Source organism: Pteronotus mesoamericanus, unplaced genomic scaffold (assembly GCF_021234165.1).
Source record: "Pteronotus mesoamericanus isolate MK-2021 breed Mesoamerican mustached bat unplaced genomic scaffold, CSHL_Meso_final contig_22, whole genome shotgun sequence".
Taxonomy (NCBI): Eukaryota; Metazoa; Chordata; class Mammalia; order Chiroptera; family Mormoopidae; genus Pteronotus; species Pteronotus mesoamericanus.
The window spans coordinates 2,175,933-2,193,234 of NW_026555090.1; the positions used below are offsets into that span (position 1 = coordinate 2,175,933).

Below are 17,302 nucleotides of genomic sequence, written 5' to 3' on the forward strand. Positions count from 1 at the left end.
ACAGAGAACTTTTTCTGGATAATCTTGTTTCTTTAATCTCCGATCAGTGTTTTTCTAGACAGTGGGCTCCGGGCCTCCTGACTGGCTCGGTGTATTGTCTAAGCATTGCTGGGCAGGAGACGGCCTGTCTCTGGCTCACCTGAAGCGGGAGAGAGCAGCGCCCCTGCAGCGGTCATGCGGGCAAGGCCTCCTTTGCCCGCACCGGGCGGGTTTTGGGTGGTCTGTTTGCATGGCTGGGTCTGCGCTGGGTGGAGCTGCTCCGGTTCCTCATTTTGCCCGTTGGATTACTCGAGGCCCCTCATTCAGAGAAGGTTTCGGGGAGAAGTGGGGGTCAGGGGCTGATGGAAGCTGACCGCAGGGCCAAGCTCGCGGGGCCAAGCTCACGTCCTCTCACTCCCGGCGAGGGCGCCGAGGCGTGTGCTCTGCGGCCTTCACAGTGCGGGGCTGAGGCAGGCCTGGAGGCCTGCGGTGCGGGAGGTAGTGGTGGGCGTGAAAAGGTATCTTCTGCCTGTAAAAGTAGAAGGGTAGGTCCCCATACCCTTTCTTTTTGGAATCACTAACACTATGTCAGCAAAACGGGAAACTTTTTTTAAAGGAAGTTGTAGTTTGACACTGACATATCCCTCTCAACCCTTGCTTAGTCAGTGGCTCTGTGACCAGAACACTTAGTAGCATATCCTGCTTCTGCAGGTTTCGGTCTGACATTGTGCAGCCACCGGCAGCATTTTGAGGAACGTGCCAACTAGGAGATTGGCATAGTGAAGTCACACTTTGTGCCTCTAGGAACTGTAAATTATTATCAGGCTTGGGGAGGTTAGCATTCTTTTGTCCCATCGTTTTCTGACGTAGTTTGAACTCTGCGTAAGCAGGAGTTGTGACCTTCACGAAAGCACTTAAAGAAAAATACCCTGCTTCTCCAGAGGTCGTCTTCGGGGCCAGGGCGCACGAGAAAGAAAGAAATAAGGAAATAAAGATTGCCCTTTAGGAAGCGAAGTTATTTGTTTCTCTCGAGGAGCCTCCTGCCGCCCTCAGAAAGGCCCCCGTGGGTTGAGTCCGTCTCCAGGCTCCCCGCCGTCCTCTTTGAGAAGTGGCAGGCAGTGCACTCTGTGGCCACCCAGCGCTCCTCCCCTCTCTCCCTGCCTTCTGTGGTCACTGTCCTCCAGAAGCCAGAGGGTACAAAGCGAGGAGCTGAAAGTGCTCTCTCCCTCATCAGTAGTTCGCAGGATGTTCCGGGTGCGGGGGCAGGTGGTGGGGCGCAGGGGCCCGGGCAGCTGGGTGGGGCCCTGCGCAGGTGCTGCCCGGCCTTGCGCCAGGCTGGCGGCCGCCGCCCCAGGCCCGGCTCCGATGGGTGCTGGATCCCTCAGACCTTGAGCTTGAGCTGCATGTTCAGGGTCAGGATGTGGTGGGTCAGCAGGCTGCTCACTGCCTCTCAAACGTCGGTCGGGCGCTGGCCTCGGCACAAACCCCTGCCGCTCCCTCTCCCTCTAATGGCCTGTCTTTCTCTGTGTGTGTGTGTGTGTCCCTGCCCAACAGCGCCCGAGGCCTCGCTGTGCCCGCAGCACCGCACAGGGGCCCCGCTGGGTCAGAGCGAGGAGCTGCAGCCGCTGAGCCAGCGTCACCCCTTCCTGTCGCACCTGGGGCTGACCTCCCACCCAAATGGTGACTGGTCCCAGCCCTGCCTCACTTGTGACCGTGCAGCCCGAGGTGGGACGGCGGTTTGCTTTTCTCCTTCCTAGAAATGCTGGGCAGCTTGCTGGGGGTGTGCTTGTCATGTCAGTACAGCCAACTCTCTCCCTCCCTCCTCCGGACCCCGTGGTCCAGCCGCCAGTGGACCCGGGGCCCTCCCTGCCTAGGCTGGGAGCTCAGGCCCTGCCCGCGCGCCCCGCGCGCCCTCCCGCGTTGCTCGTCAGAGGTTCTGCCTGAGGCTGCAGGGGGGCTGCTGCTCGGTCGAGTGGGGGCACTGTCACTCTCTCCTGCTGTCCCCGTGCCCTGCAAAAGGTAGAGGGGCCCTGCTGTCTGCCAGACTTGGGGCCGCAGAGGGCAGACCCCTTGGCTCCCTGAGCCAGAAAGGTGCGGTTCAGGCCTCACGGCGCTGGACGAACCCAAAGGCCTCGGGTGGTCCCTGGAAGCCGCCGTCATCGATGCAGTGATAGTGCCTCTCTGAGGACAGAATGGGGTTGTTTTTGCTTCTCAACTGCCGTTCTTCCTGAATTCCCCATTTCCATGGTGAACAGAGAGTTAGCTGTACTGTCAATTCTGGGTCACAGTGTTTGAAGATACCTAATTCAATGGGTAATTAAAAGTGGGGCTTCTCTTTTGACTAATTAATAATGTATCCTGGTCAGAGCCGACAACTGTTGCAGGTTAAACTGAAAACAGATTTCACTGTTGCCTACAAGAAAGAGCTCTCGATCTAACCTGCCTTTGGTCCCCGTGGGGCCCTGCTGCAGAGGAGGGAGCTGTCACTGGAAGGGCACCGACAGAGGGCCTTTGTGGCTCCCCAGGAAGGCGTGGCCGGCCTTTATTCAGCCCTGGAGACAGTTGCTGTTTATTCATGCCTCGTTAATATTACAGCTTGTTTGACTTGGGCATTTGTATGACCACTTTATTTCACTCTGGGATATTTCCTTTGCGCCCCATCTTCCCCTAGCAGTTTGAACAGGGTGTTGTAAGGAGGGACAGCCAGCTTTGCACTGTAGAGAACGTAAAGGGTCAAAACAAAGTGTGTTCTCAAGGAGCTTCCAAGTGTGCCGAGTTCCAGGTCTGTTTCTCTCACCAGAGCTTTGGGGCCGTTCCCAGCAGTTCCCAGTGTTCCCCAGAACTCTAGGAGCCCCCGCTTTGCTTTTCCCCAGGCCCCACCCGTTCTGTAACTGCCGAGGTCTGTGTGAGTCTCAGTGGCCGACTCTGCGAGCACCTGGCTGTCTTGCTCTGCTGCTGGCAGCCTGGCTCTCCTGGGGCATCTGCGCACTGAAATCAGGCTGGCACGCCTCCTGCGGCCAGGAGCAGGCGCCCTGCTCCACCAGGCCCGCCTCCCGCCTCTGAGCCTGTGCCCTGCGTCCCTCCCACCGGGGCCCCCGCACAGCTGTGTACAGCGCTGTGGCTTCCCTCTTCCCCTTCAGCTCTGGTAGAAGTTAAGGCTAAAAATGGGTTTTGTTTGTTTGCTTGTTTTTTGACAATTTCTCGCGCCCCAGGTGAGTGCTGGGCAGACAAGGGCTACGTGGTGTCGTGTTTCGTCCCTCAGCTGTGCAGTGTGTGCACCCGCTACACGTTTCCCACGCCCTCCTCGGTGGGGTTGTCCAGAGCAGGCCCCTGTCCTGTGGCTCCTTTCCGTTCTTTCTTGGCACCTAACAAAGTGTTGAGCGTAAGGTCAGTTCTTAGTACATGCACATCGGCGGGTCTGCTTTGCACGCACTGGCCTGGCTTCCCGCAGGGGAGAAGCCCGAGGGACACCAGCCGTCCGAAATGGTCTTGTGAAGTGCAGGCTGTGGTTCAGGGGAGGCATTTGTGAGAGGCACTCTGAGGACCCAGACCCTGCATGGAGGCCTGGTGGGCACAGGCGCAGACTCCAGGCGCGGATGGGGTGGCCGGTGGCCCAGAAGAGCCCTTCGTGGGAGAGTGGGGCCCCGCGGAGGCCCTGGCGCTCCGGCCACTGGCCTTACCCACAGAGCCCGTGGTGTAGCTGGAGCGCGTCCCCCCGACCCCGCCCGCATCCATGAGCCCACTCTGTGCCCCTCCCCGCCTCCTACCACACGGATCTGTAGGCCTGGCCTGGGAGCCCCTCAGGTGCTCCTTCGTCTCTGGTTCCGTGGCCTCGATTCATGGCCAGCTTTCTGGTTGGTCTCCGTGCTGTTACCCTCCCCGTTCTTATCCACCCTTCAGGTTTATAAATGGCGATTGGGCCTCAGGTCTCAGAAAACTCCTCTGGATCCCAGGGGTCCCCCGAGGGTCCAGCCCAGGGCCTTCACATGGCAGACAACTCCCTTCCCTGGAGACCTCGGCCTCGCCGCACTCTGGCTCCCACGGTCCCTCGATCATTCAACGGGGATGCATTCAGTTCCCGCTCTGCGCTGGGCACTGGGCTAAGCACAAAGCAGAGCCCCCTGCCGCTACTACTGGGGAGAGAGACAGCAGACGTAAGACATCATACAGCATGTTGCGTGATGAGCACTTTGTGAAACAGCAAACAAAACCCAAAACAACCCATCCAAGTGTGAGGAGCAGTGAAGGGGGTCTGCAGTGTTACAGAGGGTGTCAGAACGAACCTCCTTGAGAGAGTGATGTTGGAGCAAGGACTGAGCAGGGAGGAGGAGGCGGAGGAGGAGGAGTGAGCTGTCGAAGTTCACTCTGGATGGGCGTCCAGGCAGAGGGCTGCGGCAGCCGTTGCAAAGGTCCTGAGGCAGGGGCTGCTCCAGGTGTCTGCGGGGCTGGAAGGGAGTGGAGTGGCTGAGGTCAGGGTGGGTGAAGTGTAGGTCTGCTCCCCAAACCGACTGGGGCAGGGAGCTGTTCTTCCCATTCCTAATCCATTTCAGACAGATACCTTTGTATCAGGGTTTAGATTTTGTAGTGATGTCATGCTCGAAAAGTTTGTAAATACTTTCTCTGCTGTGCTTGCTTGTCCTGTGCCATATGCTAAGCCTGGTGTAGGGCCCTGGGGCCATTGGACACCCTTTGGCTTTTACTCAGTGGGTTGTGGAGGCAGCGCGGGGTTTGGAACCGAGGAGGGACTTGATCTGATCTGGGGATGAGAAGGCGTAGGAGGAGCGTCTGGCTAGGGGTGGGGCAAGGCGGGCCAGGAGACCCCTGCCCTTGCACAGGTGGGAAATGGTGCACCTGGATCAGAGGGGCTGCGGGGCTGGGTGTGTGATAAAGGAGAGCGGCAGGACTTGCTGGGGGCTGGACGGGGGCAAGAGGCGTCCAGGGCTCCTGGGATGCCGCCAGCGCAGGGACCGGGGCAAGAAGCTGCGGCCCCGGACGCGATGGTGGTTGTGAGCAGAGCAGGGTTGAGCAGAGGCAGAGCTACATCCTAGACACGTTGAAATGGCTAGTAGACCTGCAGCTGGTCTGTGGAGTCGAGGGGTCAGGATTCTGGGCTGACGATGCCCGCGGCCCGCTGGCCCGCCCCGGCACCCTGGCGCACATCCGTCACGTCTCCCTCCGTTGTTCCTGGTAAGCTGCCCGCCCTCCCCATCGAGGCTGGCTCTGCGGCTCGCCTTGTGTTGCGTGGTGGCCTCACTCGATCCTGGTAAGTGATCAGGACTGCTGTGTGCAGGGGACGCGGTGGGGCCCAGAGGAGGCCTCTTGGGCTCTAGGGCCGGGGTCTGCCTGAGGCCACACAGACAGGGCGGCCGGTTTGCACAGAGTCGGATGTGAACAGCCCACCTGCCCCCCTGCGCTCGGCTCTGTCCACCCTCTCACACTCTGCAGGGCCAGTCACGATGCTCAGGGAGCTGTGGGTAAGTTACAGACACTCCTGGGGCAGCAGGGACACACATCAGAGGCACCACACAGGGCTGGGGAGAGCCGTCCCTGTGAGTCAAGGTGGAAGCGTGGACCACAAGGATTGCTGCTGCCGTCTAACATGGGTTCCCTCCCCCGCTCGGTGCTTCCACGGAGGGGGCTAATGAGAGAAGGAGGAAGAAGTCCCTGGCTCGCCTTCCCGGTCCCCTTGCTGACACTCCCAAGCTGGTGTCTGGAGCCGGAGTGGCACTTGCCTCGCTGCAGCGTGGCCAGGTCACGTGTTGCTGGGTGCCTTGGATTCCTGGGTGGCAGGTCAGCTGTCAGCATTCCCATTCTTGAAAAAAGAAAAGAGAAAGGAAGACGGAGAATGGAAATCCTCGTTGTCCTCTGATTCCCTCTGGTGAATTAGAACCAACCGGAAGTCCCACCACTGAAGGGGGCGGTGGTGTGCTGTGCATGGGGTGAGTGCCACCCCCCGTGGTCCAGGTTGTCCCGATGGACCTGTCTCGCGACACTGTCTGCACTCTGGCTGGCGCGCAGACGCCGTCTGCGGTGTGGTTCAGGCCGGCGCTTCCTCGGGCCCTTGCACGGGGGCCAGCAGCCCCACGCACACCATTGACAGTGGTGCTCCCCACGGTTACTGGAGGTTAGGGCCGATTCGTTTATCTGCCCTGTTTCCCTTAGAAAGGATTGGAGTTGGCTTGCAAAGCACATGCAATACCAGAGGATTAAATAGATACCAGAAAAAATGGAGGCAAAAAGAAAATAAGGCCAGGCTCACCTCTCACTGCTGGAAATGAATCCAAATTTGGTGTCAAGCTTCTCAGCCACCAGCACCTGAGAGGACAGTTTCTCTTCAGTTGCTGAGAAGAGCCCGGGACCCAGAAGGGGCCGGCGCTCCTGCGCTGGGGGCGAGGCAGGGCCCAGGAGCCGCCCCGCCCACCCCACCCCCTAGCCTGGGGCTGCACAGGCAGCAGGGGCTCTGTCCTCGCAGCAGCGCTGTGGGCGCTGGCGCCCCTCTCCCTGAGGGTGGAGGGCGGGTGGCCTCCCACGCCCTCAGCCATTCTGAAATCCCCTGGAAAGATCCGGAGAGCTGGGTGTGTCATCTCTTTCACGTGCGTGTTTGAGACCGTTCCGGGAACACTGGGCCCTCCGGACTCTCCGGGGAAGCCGGACCCGGGGTGGACAGCTGCCGCAGCCCTGCCCCCCGGGCTGTGGGAGCGGAACTGGAGCGTGGGCACACAGGGAAGAGAGCGGTCGTAAGAGTTAGGCGTCTGAGAAAGGGAGTCTCTTAGGTCTATTTTGAAAATTTGAGGATGTGGGAAAATACATTAATTGCTTTAAAAAACGTGAACCTAGCCAGCGTGCGGCTCAGAAGCCCTCCTGGGCGAGGCCTCGGGAGGAGCATGGGAGGTGGAGGGGAGCAAAGCTTTGAGGTGCCCGGCTGAGTGACGGCCCGGGAGCAGGGCTGCGGGCCATGCCCCGGGCCGACAGGTGGTGGGCGGCTGCCGGCCAGGCCAGCATCAGGAGAGGCCGGGGACAGCCAGCCCTCAGCGGCCTCCCCTTGGCTCTGGGCCGCATCTGCGCCTTGTTTTCTGAGGGGGGTGGACTAGGACCTGGGTGGGAGATGGGGATCTTTCGGCACCTCATTCTGCAGATGCGTTCTGTAAGTCGTGCGAGCCCTACCTCGTGGGCAGCAGTGCGTCCCAGGGACAGGCACACACTGGCCTGTCACTGTCAGCTTGCTGTGGAGAGCGTTCTTCAGGCGGGACAGCTCCACAGAGGGGCTGGCCAGCGAGGCCGGCAGACGGCGGAGGTGGCGGTTCTGTGGACTCCTCCGTCCAAAGGTTAAACCTGAAGAAGGCTCGTTCTTGCCACAGGGCTCGCATCTTCAATGGGACCCGCCCGTGCGGGGGCACGGACGGCCCTGCCCCAGGCGGCCACCGCCCAGCACGGTGCTCCCTTCGGAGGTGCCTCTGCATCTGCCACTGGCCCGGGGGGTGGCCCGGCCGTGTGGTCGGGGAGGGACGAGGCGGGCTCGGCACCCGATCTGCTCGGTTCTCAGGGCTGAGGCCGGATATGAACCCGCGTTTTTAGAACTCTGGCTCTCCTCCCTTTTTTTTTAAATAAAAAGAGTGGTTTTAAAATGAAAAGTAGTTTTTAGATTGTTCTACAAGACATTTGACTATTTAGTGTACCCCTGTTGAAATATGATTGTGTGCTGTCCATCGTGTGTGATGCTTTTTTTTGGTACTTTCACAGTTTTTTAAAAGCATGACTCCTCCCTGTTTAAACTGTCACTTCGCGGGGACCCAGACCTCAGGAGCGCCTCCGGTTGTCAGAGAGGGTGGCAGAAGACTGGAACACAGCTATCACAGTTGCTCGTTAGGGCAGGTTTGGTCATTAGTAAGTGATTGATGTTGACTTCTCCCATAGAAAATTGAAGTTATAAATACAATATTTACACCTATCCACTTGCCTTTAAAGCATTCTTTATAATATAGGTAAGTAGGCTTTTTAAAAAAATAAACTACCAAGAATGGAGTAAGAGAAAGGAGAACGGAGAGTTTAAGTCGTGTTCCATAACAGTCACACAGCCGTTGTGGTGTCACGGCTGCTTAGTGGCTCATTTTAAAGAGTCAGCTTTAAGGAGACATCTAAAAATCATGTAAATAAAAATGAGAGGGAAGGATTAAAGATAAATTGCTTTTTGTATGGAAAAACAGGCAATATAATTTCCGTGTTGCCTTTCCGTGCCATGATATTCTGCTGTCTCCAGAGTGCCTGCCGCCTCCTGGAACCGCCAGTCTGTCTTCTGTCTCCCTGTGCTGAGCCGCCTTCCGCACGCAGCCTTGCCACCGCCGAGCGCACAGCACCTGGCCTGGAGGGCTGCTCGGGGAGCACCTCCTGAGTGAACGGCTGCTCAAGAAGCCTGATTTGTGGTGGCGGGGGGAATATTTTTATGTTATGTGCTCATCTCTCTTGAAAATACACTCGGTGATTGTTTTCAGCAACATAGAAACATTATACATATCTGTGTAGCTTCTTGATGCTTTGAAGTTGAGTTTAGCAACAGTGTGATTGATAGTTGCAGTTTGTTCCACATTTGCAGGCTTCCTTTTCCCCCTGAGCAGCTGCTCCCAAGCTGCCTGGGAGCTGTGAGCATCCTGCAGTGCGGTGGGGCCAGGGTGCAGTTCTGACTGGTCAAGGGGGAAGCTCTGGGACAGGCCCGGCCTGACAGTGGGCTCAGGCCTCTGGCGATTACGCCATTCGCCTAACTGGGCACCTGTGCACACGAGGCCGATTTAATGTCCCGCTTTGTTCTGCTGAAGGCATCTTCCTCCCCCCCACCCCCACCCCCTTTGAGGAAGTCAACAGCTCAAAGTCAATGATGATGATGACGCCGGCCAAAGGAGCGCCTCCTGCTGGCTGGCTGTCGGGGGGCTGGGCCCGCTGTCTGTGGGCAGGGGAACCAGACGCCCCCCGGGGCCATGGTGGGGTCACAGTGGGGTCAAAGTGGCCTGCTGCTCCAGGTCCACTTGGTAAGTGTGGTGGGGGTATCAAATAAGCTCTGCCAGTTTTTCATTATAAAAGGAATGCCTGTTCACTTATGATAGTGTAGAATATGCAAGAAGAGTAAGTGTCCTGTAATCTTACGGCACAGACACAACTGTTGTTCACATGTTGGTGTATCTCCTTCTGGACTTTCTAAGCATTTTCTTTCTCAGGGTTGCAGTTACTGTAGATGCAGCTTTACACCCCTGCCCATTGTCCCACAGTGTCATGGCTGAAGTGGTTCTCACTTCTCCGCAGTCCTGTAAGCCTGTCCACGTCTAGGCTCAGTGCCCCTGGACGGAGGCTCCTAAGTTGCCCGCGCCTGGTGAGGGACAGTCAATCATTCGCCCAAAGGCCCAGCCGCTCTCAGTGCCAGCCGGCCTCCTGGACTGTGAGCCCGGGCGGCCCAGAGCTCCCGTTGTGAGGTTGTGTTGTGGCATCGCCTGTGGGCAAAGCAGGCAGGCTCTTCACCTGGAGAGGAACCGAAGGCCAGAGCAGACCCACCTGCCCCCGGTGGGGCTCGCACAGCTCCGCTCCCAGGCCTGATGGGGTTCCACAGATATCACATTTGGTGTCCATACATACCACGCAGGTAATAGAACAACAGCGTTGTACAAGCGTCCTCCTTAGTCATTCTCAAGCACAGTCTTCAAAGTGTTACTTTGTTCCTTTGCTCATTTTGTAAGTGCTATGCGCCAGGGCTGGCGCTGAGCAGCGAAGGGGCTCTCAGTGGCCTCCGAGGCTCCGAGGCCATGCCCTGGGTGGGCTTCCCTTCAGGAGGGGCAGGCTCACAGACACCGCGCCGACGCAGTTCCTGGGAGGGGCCTCGGTGGCCGCCGAGCCGCCCCCGGACCGTGGCTGCGGGACCTGGTGTGTGTGGGTCTCGGCGGACCCTGTGCCATGGAGGGTGCCTGCCAGCTGGCTCCTTCCCGTGGGCTCCCCAGAGAAGTCGTGTGAGTATGCCACCTGGTTTCCTTTCCCCGTGTGCCTTTCCGCGCTGCTTTGCAGTTGCACTGCTTTTTAAAGGTTAAACCTCAGGTAGGTTACTAACTTCTGCAAGTTTAAGTCTTTTACTGTGTAAGATGGGGTTCAGGGCAGCACTCTTGGGGGCGCCGCCTGGCTTTGTGTGTGCTGGTACGTGGGCCGCCTGTGGGAGGAGAGGGCTCTGCAAACAGACCGGTCGCCACCTTGGCTGGTCGGAGCTGCTCTGGGTTCTCAGCCAGGGGTGAAGGGAGATGTCTTTGTGCAGAAAGCTTACTTTTCTTAGGATTCTTTAGGTCATCTCTTCAGTGTAGAATTCCCAGAAGTGAGTTGAAATTAACGGGGAAAATGTATGAACATCATTCAGTCTCTTCAAACGTTGCAAATGTTTCTTTCCAAACAGACTGTGCCCCCAGCTGTGGACAACAGGGCTGAGGCGAGAGCCCCCGTGCCCAAAATGGGCACTGTGATTTTGTAAAGATGATTATTAATTTAATCAATGTAATTAATAGTACTAATTTAATGGTAATTTAATTAATTTAAAGATTATTATTATTATTATCAGGCACTGATTTTAAAAGTGAGTTCCCTTGCGTGTCAGTACTACCGTAAGGAGCGATTTGCAAGCCTTTTCATCCTGGGGCGCACATAAACGGATCACTGAAATGCTGCAGCACCCCAAGGAATACAGTTTTTGCTGATCTGACAAAAAAAGCATGTATAATTTTGATTCATTCACACCAGACCACTGTTGTTGTGTTGGCTGCTGTCACTTCTTACTGACAGTCTGAGGGGAAACAGTTAAGTGCTGCCTGTGTTAAAAGTTCTTGGAGCACACCGGCTCACTGCCCTAGGAAATGGCTGTAAGCATGTAACTTGTTTACCTTTTGATTGAATTAAAAAGGAGATACATTTGTCTTAGTTGAAATTCATGCCTCACCCTGTGCCTCACAAGTTTGGGGGCCCGTGTTCAGAGCCCTACCTCCCGTCTCCTTCCCTGTCCTGCCTAGGAAGATGGGTGTGGCTCCCCGCTCCTCCCACCGGAACATGGGGCCCCCTGGGAAAACAGCCATGAGAAAGAGTGGCTTAGTGTTTTGGACAAGCCCTGCCTTCCCCACCACACAGGCTGGTGATCCTGCAATGGAGAGGGCTTAATCTGCAGCTCAAAGGGAACAGCACAAACTTGTTCTTTTATTTCAGATGGAGAAAGGGCTTTGAATCCTGCAGACAAATAAAGGGCTACCTTTGTCTCTGCTCCACCCTCCCCCGTTCAGTCTGCAGCCCCACTCCCTCCTGGACCCTGGCCATTGCCCTGGCGCCGCCTCCTTCCTCCCTGGGTTTCAGCTTCTGTGTCTGTAAACTGAGGTGGCGGCACTGGTGACGAGGATGCGAGGTGTGCCACTGGAAATCACAGCCATTGTTCTCACTGGGAACGGAATTTGAAAATGAACCAGGCCTGTCTGACCTCTGCTCTGTGCCCGGAACAAGGCTGCGTAGCTTGTTCCAGGCCCTGCTGCAAACAGGTGCACGGTGTGGAAGGCACAAGGACCACTGTGCGGGGTGCAGACATGGCCCCGGGGGCCCACCTGGCAGGTGCCTACTATGTGCTCACAGAGCGCCTGGCCTGCTCCTGGTGCCCGGGGTAGGGAGGGGGTGTCTGTGGCAAGTGAAGCCTATAGGAGCCCCCGGCCTGCGGAGCGTCCTGACAGCCCGGCTGGGGAAGCCCTGCTGGAGCTTCCAGCCTGCCGGCAGCACTCGCAGATGAGGACGGGTCTCTTTCCCATTTGAGGAGTGGAGGGGGCGTGGATAGTCCGAAGGCCGGGAGGAGCGGGAGGGCTCTAGGAACAGAGACGGCCAGTGAGACAGGCACCGGGGCGGCGTGGCCCGGCCAGGCAGTCCTCCTAGGGGAAAGAGGTCAAGAGCGGAGAGGGTGGAGGGTCGGTTCCCCACGTGATGAGGATGCGCCCTCGCCATGGGGGTGGGCGCTGAGGTGAGGCCTAGTAAAGGTGCTGACCTGGCAGCTCCCTGGGGACACTGCTGCAGAGGGCCACCCCCAGAGCCTCGACTCTGCAACGGGCTGTCACCCTGCTGGGGCCAGGAGTTCAGCGTCGGTGTCTGCAGGGCCATCCCCGCAGGAATCTGTAGGGAGAAGCCTTCCTTGCAGTCCGCCTGGTGGTGGCCGACAGCTGCCCCCCGACCCTGGCCCCCCGCCCGGCCCTGGCGCTGCATGCCTTCTCCTTGGCGTGTCTGTGCCTGCGTCTCCTCTTTGTCTGGTAAGGGCACCAGTCACATGGGACCAGGGGCCCACCCTGCTTCAGTGTGACCTCATCTTGGCAAGTTACATCGGTCACACCTCTGTTGCCAAATATGGTCACATTCTGAGGTCCTGGGGATCAGGACTTGAACGTGTTGTTTTGGGGGCACAATTTTGACACAGCCCCTGGTCAGAAGAAAGCACTCTGAGCGCCGAGCGCACACTTGCTGCAGCATCACACGCGGCGCCCTGCTCACGGGGGTGAGGCCGGGCTGCTGCAGGCCCCGTGAGCCAGGCCGCTGGCTGCGTGGTCCAGGAGTGCTGCCAGGTAGATCGAACCTCAGCTGATGCAGAACCTGGTCACACCTCACCTCCTTCACAGCTATAGTCCTGGCCCAAGATCCGCCCCCATTGCTCCCTGGACCAGGTAGATTGCATCGCTCTGCTCAGACCTTCCCAAAGGCCCTCTAAGGGCCCCTGGCACAGCCGTAGCTCTTCCAGCTGACCCCTTGGCAACCTCTGCCTGTGCCAGCTCCAGAGCCCTTCACCGCGTGAGCGACGTTCCCACCAGCTCTAAGCCTGACCTCCTCACTGCCCCCTGCCCCACCCTGGCCTCTGCTTTGGTGTCTCATATCAGAAAGGCTTTCCCTGACCCCGAGCCACAGAGCAGGTGCTCCTCTGCGCAGGCGCTTCCCTTTCCCTGCTGAGGTCTGTGCATCTTGTCGCTCCTTGCTGCAAGGTGCCCCAGGAGAGCTGGGGAGTGCTGGGCACGGCATGTGCGGTGCAACGTTGCAGGGCTAGGAGCCAGCGTGGCTCTTGGCTCTAGGACTCGGCTTCGGATTCTTCTCCTGCCGGCCATGAGTTACATGACTTCTCTGGGCCCCAGTTCCCTTCTCTGTGAAAAGGGTTGATGCTGAAGTGTAAGGTCTTCAGGGTGAGACTCTTGCTGGCGAGGTGACGTTGGGCAAGCCACTTCATTTCTCATCTGCCACGCCCGTCCGTTGGGGAGGCAGTGCCCCTCCTAGACTGAGGGTGTGTTGAGATGCTAGTAAGTATTGTGCGAATGCAGTGTGCCCGGTGCTGGACTGAATGCTTTCAACATGTTGACTCACTTAGTCCTCACAGCCGCCCGAGGAGGCAGGTGCTGTGTCCATTCTGCAGGAGAGCAGACCAGGGCGCGGGGAGTACCTTCCTCGGCCCCGGGCGCATTTGAGAAGCTGCAGAGCCCAGGCCTGAGCCCAGGTGTTCGGACTTGCCCTCCACGCTGGGCTGCCTCTCTCGTTTCAAAAGCCCTGAGCCTGGCCCACACCAGGGCCGGAGAGACAGACAGACAGACAGACAGACAGACACACGGCAGTGCCCAGCACAGAATAGAGGCAGCCTCCTGCAGCAGGTGCCAGGCAAGTGCAGCGCCCGCGTCCACACGGAGAGTGTGCGCTAAGAAGCTTTTCTGGGTGGGATCACAAGAAAATGTCAACAGTTGTGTCCTCTGGGGAGATGAGTGGCTCTCACTTCCTTTCACGCTGAAGTGTTTGTAAAGAAGCCCTAGCATCCTGCCCGTGTACCTGTCAGGCCTTCAATCCTCACCTCTGCCTCAAGAGTGAGTGGGAAAGCCGTTGTCACACCTGACCAACTGTACCAGTCTCATCTGCTGCCCAGCACACGGGCAGTTTCGCCAGCTGCCCTGAAAGTGCCTTCCAGCCGACCTGCCTAAACCTAGCCCACCCCCCAGGACCGCACGTGGCATCTGGCTGTCCTGTTCCTTTAGTCTCACTGCAGCGAGTCCCCTTTGTCTCATGACTCTTACATACCAGAAACCCGGCCAGCCCCCCGCAGCATCCCTCAGCCTGGGTCTGCCCACCCCCCGGCGCGTGTGTGCACTGGGAGCAGACCCAGTCAGAGGTGTGGCCAGGACCTAGGGTGGGGGGCGGTGGTGTCCTGCGTCTGCAGGGTCGGCTGTAGCACCAGGCGCTTACAGTTTGCCCTCTGTTCTGAGTCGGAACCCCTGCCCCCTGCAGCCTGAGAAGGACCTGGCTGTGGCGGTGCTTTGCCACACTTCTCAGCTTGTGCTCTTCCCCAGCGGATTGACGACTTTTTTTCTCTCTCAATTTTATGTGGGGTAACTGAGCTTAGTTTCTCATAATTTGCCTCATTCAACTACAAGCAGGCTTCCCTGCTCCTCCCTGTGGTGCGCTGAGCCTCTCCCTTGGGCATCGGGCATGGAGGCCTCAACTCGGGCAGGCTGTGGGTGCACGTGTACCCAGGGGCCCGGGGTGCTGGCTCAGCAAATGGCCAGGAGAACCCCAGGAAGATGGCGCCAGGTTGAGAGGGCCCAGTAGGAGCTCCGCTGCAGCTGAGGAATGAGGAAGGAACTTCCCTGGACCGGAGAACTGGTCACTGGAGGCAGAAGCTGGCCCTGGGCTCAGGTGGGCTCCCCAGCCCCTCCCGCAAAGGACTGCAGCAGTGGGGAGAGGCTGGTGGAGGCCGAGCCTGCTCAGAGCCACAGTCCTGTCCCCGCGAAGGCCTGGTCGTCACCACAGACTACGCGTTTATGGTTTCTGCTGCGTGAGACAGAAAGTAGGAGGACCCAGCAGAGCTCTAGGCCCCAGGTTGCGTGGTGGTGAGGAAGGAGATGGAGCAGAGAGCAGTGCCCCAGGGGCAGGGCACATCCTCTGCGGGACCCAGCTGTGGCCTCGTCACTCCCTCCCTCTGCGAGTTCCCTCCCCTACTCCCCGTCTCCCAGTCTCCATTTCACCAAGCAGGCAGGAGCCCAGAGAGGTCAGGCTGCCTGTGCGCGGGCTCGCGGCCCCGCAGGCAGAGCCGGTAGGACCGGGGCCCTGGTGTCCCGGCTGGCCGGCGGGCACGGGGCTGCAAAGGCGCTTGAGCTCTTCTCGGACCCCTGAGGCCGGGTGACCTTGCGTTCTTGCTGAGGTGTCATGTGCCTTGTGTGTCCAGCGTCAGCTGGGGACACACGGAGAGGAGGCCCTCAGCCTGCATGAGGCCCACATACCAGAGGGCTTTCCCCAAGTCCTGCTGGTCACCCCGAGAGCCCTTTGACAGTAAAATCCTGTTCCCACTAATCACCATATGCGATTGTAAAAGCTGCTCAAGTACTTTCTAGGAAAATTGCAAAACCTAACTGATGAGGCAATTTCCTGTTTTTCTATTACCTTGATTGCTCTTTTCTCTTTCAAAATTACCCGAGCCTGACCAGCTGAAGTGTCTGTCCTCCCGGGAGGCATTTGGGAAGGGCGGCCCTCCAGCGGCACAGGGCCCGAGCACTGCGGGGCCTGCAGGCTCGGCCCAGGCCCGGCCCAGGCCGTCCGCGGGGCAGGAGGGGTGGCGGGGGTGCCGGAAACCCTGGGCTGTCTGCCCCGGGAGGCTTCCTCTCAGCCCGGGTTTTGAGGGCGATGTGGGCTTCTTCAGGCTCTCTACTCAACTTCACCCCTCAGGCTTTCTCAGCAAGGTAAGCAGGCCGAGGAGGATAGAAATGAGGCCCGCTGTGTGTGTGATTCTCAGCCAGAGCACGTGAATCCTTTGAACCCTGCCAGCTGGGATCTCGGCAGTAGGAGGCGGCGATGAGGCACCCGATGCCCCTCTGGTGAGGAGCTCACACTGACGACTTCTGCATTTCCCGGCCCAGGGGCTGGGGATGGGGCCGCCTGCGGCCCGAGGCCGGGTGCCTCTCGGCACTTGCTTTTCCGTGAGGCCCTGGGAGGCGCGGACCGTCAGCTCCTCAGAGGAGGGCCGGGCCGTGCTCAGGTGGCCAGAGGGTCCCTTCAGGCCCATCTTACAAGCACGTCTGTGTTCGCTGTCATGTGTGCGAGCACAAGAGGCCCTTTGTGGGGCCGGGATGCTGTCACTGGTGCGGGAACATCTCTGCTGGAGCCCTGCCCCACAGCTGAGGCCTCAGTACGGCTCGCTGATGATCCGCGCCGGTGGCTGTGAGCTCCGCCATTTGCGGACCTGAGAGCTGTGCCTCCGTTGGTAGAAACCACAGCATTTAGGGGAATACCCTTGGTCTTTAATATCCACATTGATGTGGGAAGCTGTTTCTGTGTGTGCTGGCTGTGCATTGTTCTAAGTGCGTCACTTGTGGCAGCTATAAACGTGGACATTTGCATTTGAAGCTGGCCTGGCCGTGCAGATGTGCTCCAAGGATGGGGGGCGGGGGTGGCCTCCTCTCTGCCGGAAGTCGCTGTCCGGAGCCCTGTGGCACTCACCCCTGGGTGACAGTGCCCAGCCCGCGGCAGCACAGCAGAGCAGCAGAGCAGCCTTCCTTGCCGGGTGGCTCATGCTCAGGGTGCCTCTGGGGACGCAGCCTAGCATGGGACGGCAGCTGCTTTTCTCACTCGTGAGTGTCATCTGGTAGTAAACGAAGGACGTCCAGCGTGCGGTGTTTGTTACAAACTGGGTGTTTTTGTGAAGCAAGCCTCAGCAAATCTTTTTCGGGAAAGAGGCTGGGGACAGGTGGTCTGAGTGGTCCCATAGCAGAGCCACATTCAGCTGAGGAGAGTCCCCCAGAGCTGTCGCGAACAACCCCCACAAGTGTCCCCCGAACCCTCCAGCTTCCTTCGTTCCCACCGTTCAGGACGGTGCTTCCAGGGCACAAGGAAGCCCAGAGCTCAGTCCTGTGATGGGCATAAGTGATGTTTCAGAACAAAACCAACCAGACAGGCATTTTTGTTTTGGTATATGTTTAAGAAATCAAGTTATTAAAATGGATTTGAGGACATTTTGATACCACCTGGCTTTATTTCTAAAGAAATGCTTTGTAAAATATTGTGGTGCTGCACTAGGCTGGGATTCGATTTGATTTTATTTAGGAGAATGTGTTTTTATAACAGCAGCATTTTTCTTTTTCTTTTTTTGCTCTTTCATGTAGCATACAGTAGATGTGAGGCAGTCGGTTGCTGACTTTTTTATTTATTTTTTTGATGATTCTTTGGTTGACAGTAAATCATAGCAAATGCTCTGTGCTTCCCACGACTGAATTGGTTGGAATGAGATCTTGCTGCCGCACGTTTTATGTGTTTTCAATTGTGTGACAGAGCA

The 17,302-nt window shown here is 58.1% G+C and overlaps 1 protein-coding gene across 4 annotated transcripts in view; it reads left to right on the top strand.

The window, feature by feature from the left end:
- Positions 1-17,302, top strand: part of EPN2 (epsin 2) — a 77,292-nt gene that overhangs the window by 37,326 nt on the left and 22,664 nt on the right. The window lies entirely within an intron of this gene.